The sequence below is a fragment of the Poeciliopsis prolifica genome, unplaced genomic scaffold (assembly GCF_027474105.1).
Source record: "Poeciliopsis prolifica strain line A6 unplaced genomic scaffold, Auburn_PproV2 SCAFFOLD037, whole genome shotgun sequence".
NCBI classification, from domain to species: domain Eukaryota; kingdom Metazoa; phylum Chordata; class Actinopteri; order Cyprinodontiformes; family Poeciliidae; genus Poeciliopsis; species Poeciliopsis prolifica.
The window spans coordinates 4,970,001-4,992,391 of record NW_026562412.1 but is presented as its reverse complement, the minus strand read 5'-3'; the positions used below and the strand labels follow the sequence as shown (position 1 = coordinate 4,992,391).

At 36.7% G+C, this 22,391-nt stretch overlaps 1 pseudogene; it reads left to right on the top strand.

Moving 5' to 3' along the window:
• The first annotated feature begins 21,830 nt into the window (after window positions 1-21,830).
• LOC129374806 (GRAM domain-containing protein 4-like) overlaps window positions 21,831-22,391 on the top strand; it is a 1,869-nt pseudogene continuing 1,308 nt past the window's right edge.

Genomic DNA, 22,391 nt, shown 5'->3' with positions numbered 1-22,391 from the left:
CTGAATGTGACTCATTAGATCTGGGGCCACCTGTGCATCCATAATGACTCACGCTGCCCTCATGTTTCCCGCACATCAAACGGGGAGACCGGCGTCCAATGCGGGCCGGATCGTCATCTGCCTGCCTTTGTTGAGCGCATGTCATGCTCTGATACTCATGGCGGAAAAAAACCCATCTGAGCCTGACTAATGCAGCCGCGGCAGTGAGAGGCGGGGGGCGGCGGGCGCGCTGGTGCACTCTGGGTGCACGGTCTTGACACTGAGGTCACTGAACTCCACATTGGTTAATTTGCCTCAGAGAGAATCAGGATCCGGATCCTGGTTCCTCGGTGAAGATGATGGATTTGCTTCATTTGGAGAAACAAATCCATCATCAACTTTCAAAAATGTACTTTTTGTTGTATTTGTACATTTACGTGGGTGATTTTTTTATTGCTACTCAGATTTCTGGATTTTCGACCCACTGAATGAAAAATCATGTTTTGACCAAAATTTGTTAAAATTTTATACTTTTTATATTGAAAAAATCTGATTTGGAAAAAATTTTCTTTTGCCTGATCTTGCTTAATCTTTGTTATATAAATTATTGTCATTTTTATCCTTAAAATACCAAAAATTTGACTTAATTTTATATCTTGGATCATCTGATGACGTCATTTTAAAATATCAAATGATTGATCATTTGATCAGTTACTCAGTACTTCAGCAGACGTTTTACCAAATACTTTTTTACACTTGAATAGTTTCTTCCATGGCTACGTTTTACTTTTACTAATATTAAAAATATGTCGACGTGGTCTTATTCATTTTTGAGTACAATTTTTGGTCCTCCACCCACATCTATGATTTAATCTAAAATTGATTGATTTTGTCAATTGTCTAACTGGTCATTTTCTTAAAAATCTGAGTTTTCTTGTCTGCCACTACATAAAGGGCTATTTTTTCATTTTGTGCTGAATTAGGGTTATAATGTTACAACTTCCTGCGTTTTCTCCTCCACTTTTTTGTCATAACATCCTTCCCTTCAAAGCACATCCGTAATTGTTTAATGGCAAGTCAACGCTGCTGCTCCATCATGCTTTTAATAGCTAATAACAGCATTTTCACTCTTTAAGAGTAAAAAGCTATCCAGGTGCTAATAACATAAACACTCAAGCTGGTCAAGTGTTTATATTATGTCACATAAAGTCAATTTTGTGACATAATATAAACACTTTCTCTTTCCAGTTCTGCTTTTGCGCCGCCATCTTTGTTTTTGTATCAATGGTCGGCTCCGCTTCAGGATGACCGGCGGCGCCCTCTGATGAACTTTGGCCAAACTACGACACTAAACCTTAAACAGACTTTATTAGTTAATCAATCAGAACTAATTTCAATCTCATCTACTAGGTATCGAAGCATCTCTAGTTAAGGTTCGAGTTGAAAAAGATGGATAATCTGTTTTTCAGCTGTGCTATTTTGTACTTCCCCAAATCCAGGTCAAGTTGTTGTGTCTCTCATTTAAAGCGCACTCGCCATGCTTCCCTTCTCCGTTTCCTCTTTCTCTGAGTGCTCTTGTTGCCGGAGGTCAGTTTGTCACAGAGAACACAAGCTTTTCTCACTTGAACGCAGCGATTCCAGGATTGGTGTGTACAAACAATCATATCAAGCCGGCCTGACATGCTCCCTCCCAATCCCTATGAAAATGAAATATTTGTCCCTGCTGCTCTCCAACCCCTCCCCAGCATGAGATGGGTTACACAAGCTGCTGCCCTGGGAATCCCTGTCCAGCTCATTATCCTGCAGCCCTGAGACACAAAGCTCTTTGTAAATTAGGACATCAAATGATGCAAGCTCGTTAAAGGGCCACAGATTCGCTCATTAGCATCAGCACCTTCGCTTGTTAGAGCCTGCATCAGCATTCAGTCACACCAACCGCGTCATTCCTCTGCACTGACTCAAAGATTTAGGATTAATGTCAGCTGTAGCCAGCGGCTCGGCGCTGCTGAGGTTCAGATATGGGGCTGATTGATCAGCTGTGGCGGGAAGCTGGGGAAGTTGTTGACAGCTGCCCACTATATCCGCCTCTTTTTCTCCCTTCATATTTCATTGTGTGGAAAGGAGAGAAGAAAGGAGCTCAGAATAACTGACTGGTTGTCCGCACTTCCAGGGAGCAAAAACATTAAAACCAGACGTTAAAACGCCAAATGTTGCTTTTATCTACATTCCTAAAATGTCAAAAGTTCACTAACTTCACCATTATTGTTGTTTTTTATGAAAGTTACATACAGAGATTAGCCAAAAAATGCACTCAAGTATATGGAAAAAGACTAGGGTCACTGAAAAAAAGGATTCTGATTTTAATTCAGAAAATACTGAAAAAATCCTGAGATTATTATCATAAAATTTGATTCAATATCTAAAAATGTCAACAACCTATATCTTGCTGAAAAGTTACTTGTAAGTTAGTTTTCTTATTTCAAGTGTACAAAGATTTTTGCACTAAACCAAACCAAAAAAATACTTGGTAAGATTTTGTGGTTTTGCAGTGTTTACCTGAAGTTGCCAATGTTTTACGTTGTTGTGTCAATAAAATGAAGCATTCATTTTTTATTGAATGTTTGCATTCATACCGCTTTAGGAGACGATTTAACGTAACAGTTTCTGTTTTTGTGAGAGGAAGCTGCAGCAGGAGAGAACATGCGACCCGAACTGCAAGGCAGCAGCACCAACATGCAGCACCAACATGCAGCCATTGCATTTCTGCCCCACAAAGAAAACCAAAAACCATCGGAGTGTCTGTGTATACATAAATCCTGAATGTTTGACTCATTTTAAAGTTCAGACGCCTCTGAATGAATCTGTGTTCTTTTCCCTGTTGTCTTCTGTCAATCCATAATTGTTTTCATTTGGTCTTAAAATCATGATACATTCTTTAGATTCTTTCCTTCGTACATTTTTCTAACATGCTTATCTCTTATTGCCTTTGCAGTGACATGGACTCTGTGGATCCTTAAACCATTAATACTTTTGATTAAACCCCACAGAGTCTCAGGATGCCACGTCTGAGTTTATACACTGCAAAAACACACAATCTTACCAAGTGTTTTTGGTCTGGTTTCTAGCATAAGTATCTTAATACACTTGAAATAAGAGAAAACTAACTTACGAGCAAGTTATCAGCTGTTTTAAGGTAAATTATGCTTCAATATTGATTAGTCAGAACTCGTTTCACTGGCAAATTATTTCACGTCTTGGTTTAAGTTAAATAATTCACCAGAGGAACTAGAACTTTTTAATAGTATGAAGGAATTATTGATTTAAAACTGCACTGCACTGAGACCCATTGAAAACCAGATATTGATTCCTAAACTCTTCCTGAGATAAAACATTAGTTTTGTTGTTTCTAAATAAATATGAACTTGTTTTCTTTGCATTATTTCAGCCCTGCGTCTTTTATTTCAACCATTTCTCATTTTCTGTAAATTTTGTCCTGGTATCTAGTATTCCAGGCAATACTAAAGTTCACAGAATAAAAGAACATTTCCCTCAAACATAAACCTATAAAAAGTCAAGTCAGAGAAACTGGTCATTTTAACTGGTCTCTTATTTTTTTTCCAGACCCGTATGTCTTGTTATTAGTAAGTTAGTTTATGTTTGCTAAGATATTTTTACTTGAAACTAGACCAAAAAGCTTTGGTAAAATTTTGTTTTTGTAGTTCAGGAACCAAATACTAATTTTCTACACTGCAAAAACAAATTCAGCTATTGAAAAAACTTTTCCAGTGTTATAAGTGAAATAACCTGCCAACGGAACTAGCAATCATCAATATTGAGGAATTATTGACTCAAAACAAGATCCTACATCTTGCTGAAAATTTACCTGTAAGTTAGTTGCAGTGTATTAAGATTTTGTGTTTTTGCAGTGTACAGAACCTACTCATTTCCGCTGCATGCAGACTGAGCACCGCTGCATTCAGTGTGAGGGCCGCTGCATTCAGTCTGAGCGCCGCTGCATTCAGTGTGAGGGCCGCTGCATTCAGTCTGAGCGCCGCTGCATTCAGTGTGAGCGCCGCTGCATTCAGTCTGAGCGCCGCTGCATTCAGTCTGAGCGCCGCTGCTGCATTCAGTCAGTCTGAGCGCCGCTGCATTCAGTCTGAGCGCCGCTGCATTCAGTCTGAGCGCCGCTGCATTCAGTCTGAGCGCCGCTGCATTCAGTCTGTGCGCCGCTGCATTCAGTCTGAGCGACGCTGCATTCAGTCTGAGCGCCGCTGCATTCAGTCTGAGCGCCGCTGCATTCAGTCTGAGCGCCGCTGCATTCAGTCTGAGCGCCGCTGCATTCAGTCTGAGCGCCGCTGCATTCAGTCTGAGCGACGCTGCATTCAGTCTGTCCTTTGTGATCGAGTCGTTCCTCCTGCATCTCTGTCGACATACTTCACCTCATCTTCACCCTGCTCTTCTCCCCTCAGGACCTCGCCATCCTCTTCTTCCGTGGTTTCAGCTAAAACGGGAGATAATTTCAAAAAGATGAAGCAAACATTTGCTTCTTTAACAAAGTTAGACACAATTCTGTTCAGAACTTTTCATACACTCCTCATTCATATCAATCTTTTGTTTATTTTGGTCTTTTAATTAGCATTTCTGTAATCAAGTTACTGGTGCAAGTTGAATTTATTGTGAATTTTCTCTGATCCACACAAGGTCAAAACAAACATTATTATCAAAAATGTTCTAATATTTGATAAAAACAAACCCAGAAGACAATTTTTATTAAATAACCTGCCTGTGGAACTAGGACTTTCTCATCAATACCAAGGAATAATAGACTTAAACAAGCTGCTATATGTTGATGAAAAGTTATTTCTAAGTTAGTTTTGTCTTATTTTAAGTGCAATAAGATATTTGTACTAGAAATTAAACCAAAACTAGTTGGTAAAATAGTGCTTTTTTGAAGTGCAGCATTAATTAACTCTGTGGGTTGGAAGAAATCCACAATAAATTTAACCCTTGCACAGAAAATAAATTCCCATGAGGAGTGTGTGTGAAGGCCCTGGCTCCAACAATACTTCAACGTATCGTCTACTGTGTGTTGCCTGCAACAACATGCAGCTTTGATGGATAAATTAGCTGCTACACATTTAGCTTAATTTCAAAATGACGCTTTTAAAACCTGAATGTTACTAAAGTTCAGAAAGAGTCGAGTTGTGTTTGGTTGAATCAGCTGAGCGAAGATGTCCAAACAATTCCTGAAGGACTAAGCCGATTTACTTTAGCAAAGCCTGAGAAATACTGAAGAAAAACGAAGTTTCAGGCCACAAAACATGAAGAAGTTCAGTTTAATATTCCTGACCAGCTCTGGTCGACAAACAGGAGCATTTTCTGCAAAGCAGAGTTTAAACTTAACATCATCCATAGAAAGAGAAGCACAACAAGAGGCAGATTAAATACATCACTTCTATTTCCAGGCTCAAACTGCTGAAGGCCCAGGATTAACTAAAGAAATATTTTAATTCACTGTTTCCCCAGTTGCACATAGAATACTGAAAAGTTTAAATTTTATTTTTAAAATGTTTTGCTGTTTTTGTTGCCAGTGTTGTTCTTGTCAGCTTAAAGCCAAAACTACAGTTGAAACCAGATATATTGTTTTCTGAGTCCAGTAAATTAATTTAATAAATATTAAGTAAATAATTACTAAACAAATAAAAAACTTGTACATGAGTTTTTTTGTAAATTACTTTCTTTTGGAAGGTGTCATGACTGAGTTTTGGCTAAAGCGCCGTGTTCCTCTGTTCATACAATCCTGGTTCTGATCTGCCCAAAACCGGGTCCGGTCGGTCGAAGTGAACTCTGGTGCGGTTTGAATTCAAATGTGGACGCCAAGCAGAACAGAGACCGCTCTGAAACCAGGAAGTGGACTGCAGCGCAGGGCATTCTGGGTAAAAACAAACTAAACAAAGCCAGACTTTATTACACCTTTGACCAAAAACAAAAGAGAAATTCTGTAACCTCTAAAATTAGACGCTTCTCCATTTTGCTTACATTTTGCAAAGAAGGAAGTTGCGCTCATGTCTTCTTCTGAGTTCTTTTCCCTCAGTGGTTCTTGGTGCAGCGCCACCACAGGCGAGGAGGGGAACTGATTTTTCATTTAGCTGGAGTCGTTTGCAGTTTGAAAGCGAACCGAATCGGCTGAAAACCAAACAAATGTTGAAACTTTGGATCCCAATCAAACCGAGTTTAATGGACTCAGATGTGAAATCACAAAATGTTTGGCTGCAATGACCATCATTACATTTCCGTCCTTCATTGTGACTCATGAGCCTGATTTAATGTGACACGGTGAGATGAGCATCTTTATATAAAATCTGGTTTCAACTGTAAATATTTAACTCAAACACTGTATGTAAATTATGAAGGACATTTTTATTTCTTCCTGCCATTTTCCACTGGACCACTTTAAGAACATTGCTGTTGCCTCTGTCACAGTATTTCCACCCTGTGTGTGTGAGATGATAAATTACAAGAGGTTTTACACAGAGGGAGACTTTACTTCAGCCTTTAAATGTGTCTCTATGCCAGGAAGTTTGAAGTCAGGTTTACGTTTTTCTTGGTCCATCCTTCGATTCTTTGATGCTTCACAGACTGGTGAGAGTTTTCAAAGAAGAAAGCAGGTGCTTGATTTTCCAGTTTATTTGTTTTTCTGACCACGTTTGTTTGCTCTGCACTGCAAAAACACAAAATCTTACTCTGTATTTCAGTCTAGTTTCTGAAATAAGACAAAGTAACTTTTCAGCAAGACAAGGGAGCTTGTTTTAAGTCATTAATTACTTACTATTGATGGAAAAAGTACAGTTATACTGGCAGATTATGTAACTTAAACACAGGAAAATATTGTGAGATAATCTGCCAGTGGAAGTTGTATATTGTTCAATCGTTATTAAAGAATTATTTAGACTATTATATATAAAACAAACTGCTGTTTCTTGATGAAAAGTCATGTGTAAGTTAGTTTTGTCATATTTTAAGTGTACTAACACTGCAAAAACAAAATCTTGCTAAGTATTTTTAGTCTTGTTTCGATTGGAAGTATGTTAGAAACTAACTTCAAATTAACTTACCAGTAAAATAAAGGCGCTTGTTTTGAGTAAATAATTCCTTTATGTCTTTATGATGTAAAAGTGCACTTTTTCATTTGTAACAAGATATTTTATAAAATTTATTGATAAACTTTTTAATCAAAATCAAGGAATTATTTACTAAAAATAAGCTTCTATATGTATTAGTTGACTTAGTTCAAGTGTTCAAGAAACTAGACTAAAAATACTGTGTTAAATTTGGTGTTTTGCAGTGAAAATTAGATCAAAATACTTGATAATAGTGTGTTTTTGCAGTTTTTATGTTGTGACCCTGTACTGTATATCTCCAGACCACGTTTATGTTCCCAGAGGAACCAGCAGGATCAACTCTTGTCGAAACAACTGACCTTTTTCTGTGTTGAAATTTGTTTCCAAGAATAAAAGCTCCAAGCTCTGAACCACATGTGGCAGTAAGTGGTTAAATCCTGAGTCTGGTCTCTTACTTCACGCAGCCGCGATCGTCCTCATTGAGAGCGTCTCAGTTTACTGCATAAAGCAGAACTGGAAGCTCGAGAGCTGAGCAGGTTCTCTGTTTCTCTTGAGCTGAACTGAATATTCGTTTGCAGCCGGTGGAAATGTTCCAAGACGTGCTGAAACATCCAACATCATTGGAATCCAAACTGTGGCTCGGGGGCTTTTGGCAGCCCTTGGAGTAATTCTGCGAGGCCGCCGATCGCAAATCTGTGACGCGATGATGCTTTTAGGACAAGATTTGAACCAATAAATGAATCTACGGTCTTCAAAAAGTTTCTCTTTTATTTAATTTTACAGCTAAGGTCAGACACATCTGGTAGCTTTTTCCTGAAAGCTTATGTTGGTAGTTTAAAGTTGGCTAAATGCAGAAAAAAATAGTTTTTGTTGGTGCTGGAAGTGGATTAAATGGTCAAACCAAAAAGGACAAGTTTTACACATCCAAAAGGCTTTTTGAATTTGTTTTACCTTGACTCATTACAATATTGCATGTTAAATTAATTTCTAAGCAGGTGAAAAAACAACATAATTAATTAACATTGAAGTTTGAAAAAATAAAACTTTCTGAACCAAAACAAATTGCGACTTTTCCTTAAATGTATTGAAATGTATTACAATACATGTGGATTTCTTTTCAACCTGCAGATGAAAATAATTTGTAATTTTACTGTTTTTCATACATTTATCGAGTTAAAAACATTTAATCTATGATTTATTTTCTTTCAAAAGCGGTTTTGAAAAATAATAAGGTGTTTTATACCATAAAAAATAAAGTCTGTCAGTGCAAAGTGAGTTCTGCTCAGCAGGAGAGATTAAACTTCTGCTGAAAAGTGCAAAACATTAGAAGCAGACGCTCTTAAAGGTACAGGCACCCCTATTGTAACGCAGTGACCTTTCATCACCTTTAATGTGACATTTATCCTGATCAATTCAACTGGAAAACAAACTCAATAGATTGCTAGAAAAGCGTCTGGATTAAACAGGAAGTTGAAGAAAGAGATGAGCAACTAAAACACAGAAAGAGGCTTTTATAATCCGTAATCCACTATAATCTTATATTTTGTTTTCCCTTTTTATTGATGTTTATGTTTTGTAGAAACCCCTTGAAAAGAACAAATAAATAAATAAATATGCTGAAACACTCAACAGTGCTAAAAACAGACATGCACTTAAAAACATGAACAAAGTGACAATAGAAAATACATAAAAATCTGTCAGTTTCTGGGCTTAAATGTTTTATTGGTTTTACATTTTAATTATAATCATCAAAATGTGGAAACACCCAGGACAAAAAAACTCTTCACAAGAACCGATTTCTATAAGATAATGACAACTAAATACAAATATTTAACACAAAATAAGTGATAAAAATTAACAGATTTTAAAATGATTGACCTAATTTAACAGAGGTCCAGGAAATTGGTGCTTGTAGTTACACAAAAACTGGGATGAGGATTACATAAATGCAGTGATTGTGTCTCAAGGAATACAAAAAACAACATGCTATGGAGTGGCCTAATCAAAGTTTTTTTTTTTATCAATTTCAAGAATTTCCTGACTTAAACCAGCTCCATTTTGTTGCTATAAAGTTACTTGTTAGTTCTGTTTTATTTCAAGTGAACTGAGATATTTGCAGCGGATCTAGACTAAAAGTAATGTGTAATGTTTTGAGTTTTTGCAGTGTGCCGCAGCCATTAAAACATCCTGTCTCTTTCCTTCCTCAAAAAAAACAAAAAAACTAAAACAGGAATCATTTTGTTTGGAAGAAGTGATGATTTCGGTAATTTGTCGCCTTTCTTTTGTGGGACGGAGTTCCCCATTCAGGGGAATAAAGCCCGGCGTTATCTCCCAGCCTGCACACAAACACAGTTCAGCAACAGGTGTGGGAGGAAACATTTTTTTCTCTCCTGCAGAAGGATGCTGCGTTTGGAGTGTAAGGGAACAAAAGTCATTCAGCCTGCAGGAGGATTTCCTTCGGGGGGACAGAGACACAGCTGGTTGTGCAAAAGCATTTCCACAGCTGAATTAATTGGACTTCTCCTGCCCTTCAAAAGCCTATTTAACCACAGAGAAATGATTAGTAAAGCTTAAAGTCAGCTGTTAGAAAAGGACCAGTGTGAATTCGTTTCTGCTTGACATTCACCTTTGCAGCCTGTTTTCATGTAGGAAGTCCATTTTGACTTCTGAAAACAGCACTTTGCCCATTGTGAGCTGCTGCTTAAAGACGGCTCAACTTGCCTTTTACAATGAGCACAAAAGCTAAAGTACTGCCTATGCGCCGATAAGTATTCATGTGGAATCTTAAAATGTACTTTGAGGAAAGATTAAAGTTGCAGCTTTGTCTTGCTGGTGTGACTGGAATTAAGGGGAGATAATAGGGCAGGCGCCGGCATATTAGCGGCGCGTTGATTTGTAATGGTTTTCCTCTAATCTCTTTGATACCTTTCATTTCAGAGTTGGGATGCTTGGCCTTGCCATCAGCAATATTTTATATATCTTTTTAACATCGCGCATCAATCCCCCCTGAAGGATGTTTTATGTAAAACATGCTTTTTGTGCCCTGGGAAGACATTTAATCAAGATTAACCTTGGTATTTTAGTAGCCAATGGTCTAGCTTTGTGAGGTTTCATAATGGAAGACAATTATAGGCCTACTTTCGCTGCAGAGGGTCGGCTTTAATGGAGAGAAAACATTTATTTATAGAGACATTTTGGGATGGAATGTTTAAAAGGATTTTAGGAAAGAATTTTGGTTTTTAAGTTAACAAAACATTACCTCCAAGAATAAAGATTCAATAAAACATCAGGGTTATCTGACATTTTATCTATGTATAAACATGTAGATATATAGCTATAGATAGATGTAGATGTATAGACATATAGAGAGATGTGGATATAGATGTATACACTGCAAAAACACAGAAGTTTACCAAGTATTTTGGTCTAATTTATAGTACAAATAACTTAAGTTTTATCTCATTTCAAGTCACTTTTCAACAAAACGTTACTTGTTTTAAGTAAATAAATGCTTAATATTGATGAAAAAGTTTGATTATTTCTCTTATAACATTGGGAAGATTTATTATTATAAATAAAATTATCTGCCGGAGGAATTTGTACTTTTTCCTAATTTTTAAGGAAATATTTAGTTTTAAAAAAGCTCCAATTTCTTGCTGAAAGTTACTTGTACGTTACTTTTATCTTATTTCAAGTAACTTTTCAGCGAGACATGGAAGCTTGTTTTACGTAAATGATGGATTAAAAAAGTTCTACACTGCAAAATCTTACCAAGTATTGTTGTCTAATTTCTGGTGTAAATAACTCACTTCACTTAAAAGAAGATAAAACTAACTTATAAGTAGCAAAAATAAATAAGAGCCATAATCTGGACTTTCTTCTTAATTTATATTTTGACTTTTTTACCATTTTCTAATGAATTAACTTTTTAATTAAGGGATTATTAACTTAAATTCTTGAAGAAAAGTTACTACTAAGTTAGCTTTTGTCGTATTTCAAGTGTATTGATATATTTGCACCAGAAACAAGACAGGAAACTTGGGAAAAGTTTGAGTTTTTGCGTGTATTGACATGTACATGGACATAGTTATAGTTATAGATATAGAAGTGCAAATGTATTAAAAGAAAACTAATTTATTTCTTCATTAATGTCTCACATTAACTCAAACCTTTGCTGTTTTTGGTGATAATTTATCTAGGAAATTATCTTAATATTAAAATTTGGTAAAGAACAGATTCAAATACAAAAACACAAAATCTTAGCAAGTATTTCGAAATAGTTTCTTGTACAAACATGAAACCAGACAAAACTAACTTACAAGTAACTTTTCATAAAGATGTAAAATGTAAATAATTCCTGAAGCAGATTATTTCTTTAATAAAACAACATTATTCACATTTTACAAGTTTTCTGGATTTTCTACCCACTGAATGAAGAACAAAAATGTTTTAACCAAAAATTCACCAAACAGAGACACAGACCTGCAGTTTTAAAGTTTTTATTAAAATAAACTAATTTGGAAAAACTTTCTTTAGCCTGATTTTATTATTTATCATATACTTTTATTAATTATTGTCAGTTTTGCTCTTAAAAGACCAAAATTGGACTTTATGTGATGATGTAATGTTTAAATACTAAATGATTGATAATTTGAAAAACTTCTTGGCCACTTTTTACTTTTACTTGAGTACAAATATGTTGAAGTTCTGCTACTTTTACTCAAGTTTCATTTTTGGCCTCTGGTTGTACTTCAAGTATACTAAGATATTTTCTCTAGAAACTAGACAAAAATACTCAGTAATGTTTGTGTCGTTAATCTGAGACGACTTAAAGAGAAAAGTTTTAATCTGATTTATTGTCAGGCCAATAAATCAGGGGGAAAACAGATTAAGCATCTCTTACTGTATCAACATGTCTGTCTCCAACACCGGATGAAGCTTTTAACTTTTTCTGCAACAGCTTCATTCTTGTGACCCAAACATGTTTGAACAGAATGATCTGTTTTTGTCCAGAGCGCTTCAGCTTCCTCCAGAATAAATACTTAATCGGTCCTTATTGCGACCATTAGCCGGGTGGAAACGCGGCAGCAGGGGAGCGCTGCTCTTGTGAATGTTCATTCACGGTTTTCGGGCCGCGGCGCACTCAAGTAGCTCCGCATTGTCTGCGAGGAAAGTGCGGGGAAAATAGTTCCCCTGGGTGGTCCGACTCATTAATACCCTCTGCACTTCTTGATTTATGGCTCGCAGTTCAACTGCTGCCAATTATCATGAAAACACACAACAAGGAGGAGGAAAGAGGGGAAACACTGAGGGGGAGGAGAAGCTGCATGAAGCTGAAGGTAGGACATCAGAACCTGAACAAACTCCACGTTTATGGGCCTGACGTGAGTCAAAAGCCTTCATGCGACCTTTAACCTGTTAGCCTTGAAGCTAGCTAACCAATAAATTAAAGCTAGATGAGAATTTTCTTTATGAGGAGATTTAAACACCAACAAGAGACTAAACACTGTGATTAACCAGAGTTGGGTAGTAACTAGTTACATTTACTCAGTTACATTTATTTTAAGGAGTATTTTCTACTACGTTGTACTTTTTACTCTCATTTGAGTAAAATTTCTGGATTTTCCACCCACTGAATGAAGAACAGAAATTCACCAGACAGATTTTGTTAAAATTTTCACATTTTTCTTTGTGAGAAACTGATTTGGAAAAGATTTCTTTGGCTTGATTTAGTTATTTTTTGTTAATTATATTATTAATTATTGTCATTTTTGTTCTTAAATTTCCAAAATTTCCACTTAGCTTGATATTTTTGATTAGTCTGATTATTTTTTATTATTATTAAATGATTGATAATTTGATCAGTTACTCAATACTTGAGTTTTTAATAAACTCTATTTTGCTCTTCAGTAAATTTTTGGCTGGATACTTTTTACTTTTTAATAAAAATATATTTACTTTTAACGGTGATTTACACTGCAAAAACACAAACTCCTACCAAGTATTTTTGTCTAGTTTCTAATTTATAAGTAACTTCTCAGCAAGATAGCAGCTTGTTTTAAGTAAATAATCCTTTAATAGAGATTAAAAAGTTCTAGTTTCATTGACAAATTATTTCCCTTTTAATAAGATTTTTTTTCCATGTTATAAGTGAAATAATCTGTCAATGAAACTAGAACTTTTATATCAATATTAAGAAATTACTGACTTAAAACAGGCTGAAAAGTTACTTGTAAGATAGCTTTGTCTTATTTCAAGTGAACTAAGACATTTGCACAACAAACTAAACCAGTAATACTTGGTAAGATTTGAGTTTTTGCAGTGTAATATGAGCTAAACTCATGTTCTTCTTCTGTCAATTAATATAATGATTCATTTAAAATGTCATAAAAGTTCATACTTCAGACATGAATCCTCCTTTGAGATGGTTTTTACTGGTATAAATTTATTTTTGAAGCAGGTTTTGTCTCAGAATAAATCTTTGCCACGTTAAAGGGAAAAATTCGATGAAGCGAAAGTCATTTGTAACCTTCAACTAATTTCCACATCAAAGAGTTTATTGTATCGTGAAACTGAGCTGGATGTTGGCGCCTAGAAGCTCGGACGGCGTCTGTGTCTCATCAAAAGCTGCCGCAGAAATAATCCTTGTTTTTCTGCCACATGGAGAAAAAATGTGGACTCAAAACTCGAGGAGGGCCAAGAAAAAAAATGTGCTAAAATCAAGCAAATAAAGTAGCAATTTTTACAACTGTGCTTTTGATAAGAACAACGAGCCATTGCTGATTAAAAAAGGAGTAAATTTCTGACAAAAACTCAAAAGTTTTTGGAGAAAAAATAGTGAAATAATTCTGAGAAATTTTTCAGAAATTCTGAAAAACTTGTGAAAGATTGTCTCAGAATTTCACTTATGATTCTGAGATTAAAGTCAGATTGCATTGATTTTGTTTTTTTCCCCAGTGGTCCTAATCCTTCGCTGTATGTTTGAAATTCAGTAATTTCCAAGTTTTTCTAGAAAACTCTTTAACTTTGCATGTTTGCTGTATTGAAACAAAAACATTTAATTTTTACATTTTCAGTTACTTTTGGGCTCAAGAAAAAGGATTTGGGTCACTTTTTTCCAAAATGTTTGCTGTATTTAGCCGAGTTGAATAAAGAATAAAAGCAGAATTGGGTTCAGGGAAGTTGGCTTTTCAATAAATGTCTCTTCATTTTACTGTTTGTTGAAACTTGGTTATAAAACACAAATACTTTGTGCTGCATTTTCATTTTCCTGCGGAAGAAAATTATGTTGGTAACAATTTTGCCCCCGATAACAAATTAAAAGTCTCCATTTGCATCTTCGGGCTACATTTGGATAATTTTTTAATTGCAGATGAGGGCCGCACAAAATCAGTGCAAGTGCCACAAAAGGCCCCCGAGCCTCAGATTGAACACCCTGGACTTATGATGAAAGTACCCACTCTGTTCCACCACTTTATTAATAAATTATTAAAGTGGTCGGACGTGCAAACTTGTTGGCAGATTTAGAGCCTCATGGAGCTGGAAGTTGTTAATCATTGGAGGGAAGGGCGACGCCCAGACCCTCCAGTCTGACACCGTCCGGCGTTTTACACCATCGCAGCACAAACTGGGGCGATACACTGCACAAACAAAATCTGTAGCTTCTAGTGGAAATATCTCAGTACACTTTAAATAAAACAAAACTAATTTTACAAGTAACTTTTCAGCAAAACATAAGATTTTGTTGAAAGTCAGTCAGTTATTAATAGATGAAAAATTACTATTTCCACTGGCACATTATTTCACTCATAATATAGAAAAAATTTTATTATAAAAAAATAATCCGCAGGTGGAGATGGTATTTTTAAAAAAGAAAATGTGTTGTTACAAGTGAAATAAGACATTGTAGCAAAAGGTGATTGTAGGAAGTTAAATTTATGTTCCAATGAGGCAGATTAAAAGTATCTTTTGTAAATAACATTTAAACAGGTATTTAACATAATTTTTATTATTAAAACAGTGATTTTTGTTATTCTGATTTGAGATTTTAATCTGAAATGTAATATTTTTATTCGCTGCAAGGGGAAAATCATAAATAAAGACTGAGTTTAATGTATTTCACCTGATGATTGATTCAGTAAAATTCCTTTTTATTGAATGTGATTGTATACAAGAAGATTTTACAATCCTACTAAACTGAATAAAAGGGGTCTGAGAATGGAGCCCTGAGGAACCCCACAAATTAAGTTCACTCACTCAGATTCACACTGAACTGACTGAAAAATATTGCTTAATAGCTGCGTAAATTTCAAAATATTTGCATTTAGATGAATTCAGATTAATGTGAGATCTGAAATATGTATAAATTCCTGCAGGATGTACAAAAAAAACTGGATTGTGGTTTGAAAGTAGACACATTTATGGACACTTGATACAAAAAGTTAATGAATTCTGTTTGAGCTCAGCTGATAAAGATCAAATTTTACTGACCTGGTAAATATTTAACACTTGATTCCCATGTTCAACATTTTATAATCAACTGTATACAGAAAGATTTTGGGATCCTTCATAAGTTGAATAAAAGTGACCTGAGACTGGAGCCCTGAGGAACTCCACAATTAAGTTTGTTCACTCAGACTCATCCTAAACTGACAAATAATAATTTTACAGATGTGTAAGTTACAGAATATTCACATAGATATTAATGAGATTTTAAATAAATCTGAATTACTGCAGGATGTACAAGAAAATATTATTTCTGTTTAAAAATAAACGTATTTATGAACACTTGATACAAAATGTTAATTAATTCTGTTTGAGCACAGATGAGATATTACTGACTTGGTAAATACTGAACACCTGATTCCCATTTTAAAATGAACAACTGAAGAAAAAAAAACCAAAATATTGAAACTAATCTGGTTAAAAGTCATATTTGAGTCATATTTGGCTGTTCATGCCTGGTTCCTCTCTGTTCTCTGACTGCTGCGAACTTAAACAACTTAAACGGAGCTTTTCATCTGAAAGAAGAGGAGAAGAGAAAAGGCGCTTCTGGTTTGTTTTAAAGGCTTCGATTAACCGTTGGGGTTAACTCAGGCATTCAGGCCTCCTGGACACAAAAACTTAAACGTTCGTCCAAGTCGGTCGCAGCTCTTACTTTTTACCTGCGACCTCTCAGACGACTTGTGCTTTGTCGGAGCGTTTCCAGCGGACGGCTCTTAAAACGAGAGCCCAACTTAAACCAATTAAATCGCTGAATAGGCGTCCATAGGCGGATTAATGGAAACCAGCGGCGGTTCAGAGGTGCGTCAGTTTCTGACATGAATCGGATGTTACAGGATTGGAATATTAAAGGAGAGCAGTGTGAAGGAAAACCAAATATAACCCAGTTTTTTTTCTTAAAATGTGTCACAGTGCAGCCTTGCAGGATTTAACATTCACCTGAAGGCTGCGACCTTTGCCGAGTGAGACGTGAATGTGGATAAACACGCTGATGAAACAGGAAATTGGAGGCTAAAAAGTGCAAAATAATTGCTGGATGTGAATGTGGCCATTGAAGCTCTGTTTTGGGTCCACTAATGGTCTGCTTCACTGAAGAAGGAGCAGGAATGCTAACCTTCTCACAGCTCCGGCTGAGCGTCTGTGTGTGTGTGTCGTCATTATCTTTCTCTGCAAAATAAAAAAAAGGAGGGGGAGTCTATCCTCTATCCCATCCTGTAATGAACAGAGTCCACATATTTATGTTTTTTGCCAGAGAACACTTCAGACACAAGAGGGGTTAAAGCAAAGAGAGGCCAGGTCTTTGGAGCATTTTCAATATTTTCCCCCCTGGTCGGCCTGCAGGCCAAGTGAGGGGCTGCTTCTTTACAATCGTCAGGTGACCAGAGGAAAATAGTGTGGCCTTAACAAGCCCAAATTAAAAAAGAACATCATTTTCATTATGCAGTCAAACACAATTACAAGCAAATGTTTTCTCTGTGGAGCTGCCCCTGCTTTCAGGGTCTTTGTCCGCCGCTCTTTAGGGTGTGCAGAGAAAGGCCCCTCTGGTCAATGGGCAGCTGAGTGCCGCGTTCAGCGGAGGCCCACAGCCCAGAATGCGTTTTGTTGGAGGCGCAGCCATACATTTGGAGCAGATTTGTTGAATTAGAGAGCTCAGCGGGAGACGGGGGAAGCGGGGGTTAAGTGATTTGGTGGAGGGAGGGAGAACTTGTTGCTAGGTGACTGACATACAACCGCAGCATGCCAGTTTTCCAGCCTGGCACTCCTTGTCTGTTTTTTAGTTTATTTTATTTTGCATGTAACCCTCCCTCCGTCGCTCTTCTCATCAATTCACCTCCTCGTTGTTGAAGTGTTGATAATAAAACGAGGGGGGGAAATAGAGGAAAACGTTGAGAAACGCTGGAGCATTTCTACTCAGAGCTCAGTCATCAGCTTTTCAACGGCGCTGATGCTTTAAAAACCTCACTGCTGCCAAGTGTTGCAGGCAGGAGGAGAAGCCTTTTCAAGGGGAAGCAAAGGTGGATCCACTTGTTCTAATATGCCAGTTTGTATAGAATCTGACATAAAGCATTAGCCTCATGGAGACACTTTGCGCTATCAGCAAAATTATGGAGAAAGTCTTTTCCTGTAGCTGTTAAGTGACACACAAGGAGAGCAGGATTTTTCTGAGCCTGCAGCGGGTCGTATTGCATCGCTGCCCTTTGAGACTCCCTGATTTTCAGCCTCAGATGTTTGAAAGTGAAAATCTTCATTATCTCCATGTGAAGTGTGGAGATTTGTTGTTTTATTCCTGGTGGATTCATTGAAGTTTCCTGAGAAAACGCCTCCTGCGGCTCTGCTCCTCGGCCAGCTCACTGCAAAAACACAAAATTACACCAACTATTTGGGTTTAGACTCTTGGGATTTATTTTCATTTTAGGCCAAATCAAAAACCTAAATGTTCTCGAAGACCTGCTTGTGCCAGAATGTTGATGCAAACAATTCAACTGCTAAATATTAACATTAAATCACATTGAACATCTTTTCACACTGATCAGTCTGTTCAGATTTTGTGGCTCTAGTTTAAATGTTTGTAAGGCATTTTTGTGATATTTGTGCTAACATATGATGTTAAATGTGACTTTTTTAGATTGCTGTATCAGTCATGGGCATCAAGTTATAGTTTCATTAAGAAACACGAGGCAGAAATCATTTAAACCCAAAGCTTTTGGCCAAATTTGAGAAAAATGTTCAGTAAAAATCAGAAAAAAGTGTGGGAATCTGTTGATTTTGTGCGAATTTTGTGTGAACTTTGAGTGAGTTTTGCAGATTTTTTGCAGAGGGCCACATAAAAAGCTGCAGCGGGCCACATTTGGCCCACGGGTTTCGAGTTTGACACAGGTCTTCTAGTGTAAATATGTTACTACACTTGAAATAAGACAGTCTTAACTTACAAGTAACTTTTCTGTAATAAAATAAGTGAAAAATCTGCATGTTGAGGAATTTTTGACGTACACTGCAAAAACGCAAAATCTTACCAAGTATTTTCTAGTGCAAAGATCCTATTATTAAAAGTAAGTTTTGGGCAACATATCAACACTTATTTTAAGTAAGTAATTCCTTAATATTGATGGAAAAGTGGTAGTTACACCAGCAGATTATTTCACTTATAACAAGGCATTTTTCTCATGTTGTCAGTGAAATAATCTATAAATGGAACTAAAACATTTTCATCAATATAAAAGGATTAATGACATAAAAGAAATTCATAGTTCTTGTGTAAAAGTTACTTGTAAGTTAGTTTTGTCTTATTTCAAGTGTACCATCATATCTGCACTACCTGTTCAGAAATACTCGGTAATATTTAGGGGTATTTTTTGCAGTGTAAGTGCCCCGTCTCACTGACTGACTCAGCAGTTTGGCCACTTACCCTGTCAACCCATCACGGCATGTCAAGATGACCCCTGCAGTGAACTGGATTAAGAAGCTGCATGGATTACACTCCATCAGACGATTTTGCACAACTTGGGCAGAATCGGGTCAAGGGGTGAAAGGCACAGCGACCAGATTTAAAAAACTGATTTGTTTTTTTTCTCATTTTAGTGAGGTTGGAAGTTACACTTTTAGGATTTTGTTTTGGATCATAAACTTAATTGGAAATCTCATTTGAAATACATAAAACAAAAACAATATAAAAGCATATAATGTTTTAGAACTACACTGCAAAAACTTAAACTCTTACCAAGTATTTTTGGTTCTGTTTCTAGTGCAAAGATATTTAATTGATTGATTGATTGATTGATTGATTGATTGATTGATTGATTGATTGATACTTTAGTAGAGATACAAGAACAACTGAAAGCAGAAGCTTCTCATTCAATTTAACAGCCAAACCTTTGTCAATATGTCTCTGATTTGCAGAAAAAAACAAATTTTTGCAATTGCTATGTCTTCATTAAATAAGAAAAGTAATTAAAATCACAGGTGAATAAATTTATTTCTGCAATAAGTCATTAAAAAAATGCAGCTCTTGATCCTTCTACAACTTCCTGTCTACGTCTTCTTTGCTGTTTTCACAAGTGGCAACTTCCGGTGTGGATCATGCAGAAAAAGTGTTTCCATTGCAGTTTTATGAAATAAACCAGTTTTGAATACAATTAAATAATCCACTTCTTACTGGTGCCAAAACCTTTCAATAAAAAAAATAATTTTTCTGAAACTGTTGTTTCCACTGAGCAAATTTATTGTATAAATCTCAAATTGTGCAATTAAATGGTCAATTAAAGCACAGATACCGAGTCCCAGTCACATTACTATTATCATTTCATGTGTTTACGGCGTTTTGTGCTCACAGATTTGAATGCATAAAGAGAAGTGAGTGTCGCTGCTGGTGCTGTTTGTAGGCCTCACCGGCTCACTTTTTGTCTCTCTGCTCGTCTGAAAACGTGTTTCGTGTTTTTCAAACATCATATTTTCCATTCAAAGCCTGCAGAAGGGTGGAGGGATTCAGGGTCATCGGGATTTTTGATTTCCTCCTCGGGAGTCGCGTTCATTTGAAGCTGCGCCTGAAGGTCAAAACCAAATCCTCCCCGAGGAAGAAGCCATTGTTGATCCTCGCCTGCACTTTTGTGCCTCCCCCGTTCCTTTTCACCAAGGAAGCATCTTTCTTTCTTTGTGCCGCCCGCGGGCTTATGAGACTATCGGAGCACACCTGTGCTCGCAGAAAAATTCCCCTGCTCTCTGTAAAGCTGTATTATTTAGCACAAGGTCGTGACAGTCAGTGTTTCTGAAAGCAATTGGAACGATGCTACGAACTGTCAGCAACCCACAAACGTCCAAAAAGAAGAAAAACACCGCTGCAGAAGCTGCTGGGATGTTCCTTTTTAGCTTAGGATAGAAGATAATTCTCATAATTTCAGAACTGTGCATCCAAAAGTGAGTCAGAAATCTTGATATTATCTGATTACCTGGAGCTATATGCAAAAATACAGTTTTTTTTTTAATAAAAACCTTCAAAAGAGCAAAGATTTTTATTAAAAAAATTTTTTTTTTAAATATTTGCTAAAATTAAGTCGTAAAAAGAGCAATCCCCTAAACCTTAATGTCAGAAGAAATGCACCTTGCTGGATCAGAAACAACCAGTCAGAGCCAGGAGGTGGGTCTTATGGCTGTCAATCACCCTCATGTACTCACTGCTCAATGTGCTTATAGTGGAGAAACAGCTTATTGTTACAGGAAAACAGTTTATCCATCGTCATTGGTGGCTATGCTAACTAGCATTCATGACAGGCTCTCCTAGGTGCAGCACACACAACTCTTGATTGACAGCACTAAGACCCGCCTCTTGGGTCTGATTGGTTGTTTCTTGTTAGCACTGGGAGAAGGCAAAGGAGTGAAACATTTCAGATAATCTGTCTGATAACCTCCTGACACAACTTGGTGAATGATTCAACAAATATATATATATATATATATATATATATATATATATATATATATATATATATATATATATATATATATATATATATGTATATATATATATATATATATATATATATATATATATATATATATATATATATATATATTTGGCCATTATTGTTAAACTTAATGTTGATGTGTTTATTACAGGCGTGTCTATGGGACAGTTATGTATCGGTTCAACACAGGACGCATATTTAACTGCCAAATATGGGACGACTCCCTATTTCACGGGATGGGCGGCGATCCTATTCAGGGTTGCTGAGATACAGTTTTAAGGGCGCTGGAGCGGAAAACCACAAACGCAAAAGTTCAATCACATAGAAATCTACTGTTAATCTCTTCATGTTAAATAAATAAAAAGTATGACTTATTATTGAAGTATTTAGTCGTTATTTCAGCTTGACTCGTTCAGAACTGATCTGATCGTTTCCATAACAACGATCAGAAGCGAGACCTTGCCTCAGACCTCCAGTGACCTCACTGATGGTCATAAGAGACATCATGTACATCACAATAGATCAAAGAAGTTCTAAAGTTCTAAATGTCTTGCGCGCCAACACTGAGCCCATAAAGTTCTGTCAGACAGTCAAATCAGCAGCAACAAAAATGTCGAAGTGCTCCAAGAAAATCCATTTTCCGTGCCTTGAGCCACAAATCTCACTTGACTCCAGCGATGAAGACTTGACGAAAGTACGCGAGATGACCTGAGTGAATCTGACTCAGAACTGGAGCAGGAAGCCCAGATTTCCTGTGACAGCGGGGAAATCAAAGAGATGCAGAGACGGCTGCAAGATTCATTGGAAGAACAAGAGCTGCTAAGGAAGAAGGTTGAAAAAAATGAGAATTATATTAAATTACTTCAACGGGAACTGAGGAAGGAACACCACAGAGATCAAAGAAAGGTTGAAGATATGTCACCTGAGTCATCTCACATTCCAGCACCTCCGAAGGACAATGACTCTGTGTGGAACACTTACTGGAAAAAGTTGTCCCATCAATTTGAAAATTACTTTGGAGATCTACTCGTCCAGCCAGAGGAACCAATTGCAAAGAAAGAGGACAAACTGAGTCCCAAGAAGTTAGAAGAGAACATGAAACGGGCGGAAAGAGATGCCATTCCACTACAAAATCTCTGCAATAACCTTGACGCCCTGTGCAATTGGAACTCTCGACACCTGTCTCTATTTTGGTTTGTCACATACCTCTACACAGCGTGGCATGGCTGGACCATCCCCATGTTGCTGCTGCTATTAATTCTCCGCCTTTCTTTGAATTATCTAATTACAAAAGGCTGGAAGATTAACTGGAACATCGTCCCGGAGCTGA